This window comes from Lagopus leucura, unplaced genomic scaffold (assembly GCF_019238085.1).
Source record: "Lagopus leucura isolate 7727_CA_CO unplaced genomic scaffold, USGS_WTPT01 35220-0_obj-0_obj, whole genome shotgun sequence".
Classification (NCBI taxonomy): domain Eukaryota; kingdom Metazoa; phylum Chordata; class Aves; order Galliformes; family Phasianidae; genus Lagopus; species Lagopus leucura.
The window spans coordinates 3,404-5,472 of NW_024966560.1; the positions used below are offsets into that span (position 1 = coordinate 3,404).

At 60.9% G+C, this 2,069-nt stretch overlaps 1 long non-coding RNA gene across 1 annotated transcript; it reads left to right on the forward strand.

The window, feature by feature from the left end:
* Positions 1-275: 275 nt before the first annotated feature.
* Positions 276-913, forward strand: LOC122192632. The gene is made up of 3 exons (XR_006182661.1): positions 276-338; positions 587-661; positions 904-913. It is a non-coding gene; the product is annotated as an uncharacterized LOC122192632 (long non-coding RNA).
* The last annotated feature ends 1,156 nt before the right edge of the window (positions 914-2,069 follow it).

Genomic DNA, 2,069 nt, shown 5'->3' on the forward strand with positions numbered 1-2,069 from the left:
TCTTCCTCATGGTTTTTCCCTTGTTGATGCTTTCTGTAGGTTCCTCTCCAAAAGGAGAACTCAGGAATCCAGGCAGCTGAAGATTGCAGTGCTGCAGGCAATGTCAAGTAAGCATCCATGTGGAGTGCAGGAAGGGGCAGTGAGAAGTGAACTATCAGTTGTGTTTGAGCTGTCAAATAGCACCTTTCTGTTTTCTGGGGGGACATGGGCTTACTGGACAATACTTGTGCTGCCTGCTGGTGTCTGTGAAATCAACACACGATCTGTTGTTGTAGGGACAAAACCTGTGCATCTGTGGAACGGTGCGGGGCAAGGGGGGAAACGGAAAGCCTCCGCAGGTAAGAAGCTCCTGTGAGCTGCGGTGTGGGCACTGCCTCTAAACAGGGCTGCATGAAGGGCTGCGTGTGATGGAGGGGAGAGGAAGGGACTGCAGATCTGTGCTGACTGCAGAAGTGGCACAAGGCTGTAGCAGCAGAAAAGCAAATTGACAAAGCTGCTGCTGAAGACCAGAAGTTTGTGGTGGGCAGTGCTGAAATCTTCCTCCAAAGAGATGCTCTTCATGTCTTTCTTGTCTCCCTTCTGTCAGAAGCTGATGCCAGTGGCCTTCCCCTGAAGCGCAGCCATGTGGAAAGCCAGGAGTGTGGCACAGCACCCAAGAGAGGTACAGACACACAGCAGGCATCTGGGTTTGGTGCACTGTCTTTCTAGTTAGGCTTTCTGCCTGTTCTTTCCTGGGACTGTTCTCACTGCGTGTTGCTTGGGGTTTTAATCCCTGGGATTTACAGTTACCTCTCCTGTCCTGATTTACAATGGGAACCCAACGTTCACCCAAGGTCCCTTGCTGTGAACGTGGTACAGGAGAGCTGGCATTGACTCTTTGGCATTTTTTCTTGCTGTTCCCAGCAGTGGCGAGCAGCTCGGATGTGCCGGAGGACATCACGGACATCCAGGGTTTGCTCTCTTGGATCAATGGTGAGTTTGGGGCTGCAGAGCTGCAGGTGTGTGTTTGCACAGTGGGTGTGAGAAGGCTCTCATGGCCATTTGGGGGATGTTTTTGCATTTTCAGACGTGGCAAGAGCTGCTGAGGTCCCCCACGAGAACCCCAGCAGCCCTGCCCCCGGATGTTTGATCGCTGAGCTCCCTGCCAACCCCGGGGACAGCAGAGAGCTCAGCACACAGGCTGCCACCGGGACGCCCACCGACCCCTTCTGGGGGCTTCCTCCATCCCCCGGGTTCCTGGCTGAGCTGCAGTGCGGGCTGTCGGAGCAGCGCCCCGTCGTGCCACCAGCGAGCGCCCGGCTCAGCCCACGGCCGACCACCCTGGCCGTCAGCGCACCTCCCTCAGTGCAAACCGCACAGCCCACCGAGGAGGTGCAGCAAAGGCAGCCCCAGGAGGCTCAGGCTCACTCGCCCCCGTCCCCAGGCTCTGTCCCCAGCCGGGTGGCAGGCAAGAAGAACAGGGGCAGCACCAAGCGGGGGGCCAAGCGCCCTGCGCCTGCCGGCACCCCCCAGGAAGGGGAGAGCTCCCAGCAGGAGCAGCCCACCAGCAGCGCTCCTGCCAAGAAAAGGAAGCTGCCACCCCGTGGGGAAAGAACAGAAAGGAAAGGCCGCAAACAGCCGTGCCAACGGAGGCTGCCTGGGGCCGGCGCAGGAGCCAGCGGCAGCCAAGCGGGCACTGCCAGCGAGCTGCGCAAACACCTGCAGGACTGCATCCAGGCCGTGCACCCGCTGGGGCAGAGGGTGACTGCGGTGGGCCCGGTGCGCCAGCCACCCTCTGCGCAGCCCCAACCCTCAGCCAGCGCTGGCCCTGCTGCCCTCCAGCCCCAGGACAGCCATGCACTCAAGGCAGAACCGACAGCTCCAGGCAGCACGGTGCAGGAGGAGGGAGCTGCCAAGGAGGCACCGCCGAGCTGCCCGCGCCCATCCCCGCAGAGGAGCTCGGCACTGCAGAGGGACCCACCGCCACCACCACCACCACCACCAGCGCTGCCCCAGCAGCAGCCTCGGCCGTGGCGCCCCGTGGACTTTGTGCCTTGCGTGGCGCCGCAGGCGGGTGGCGGTGTAATACC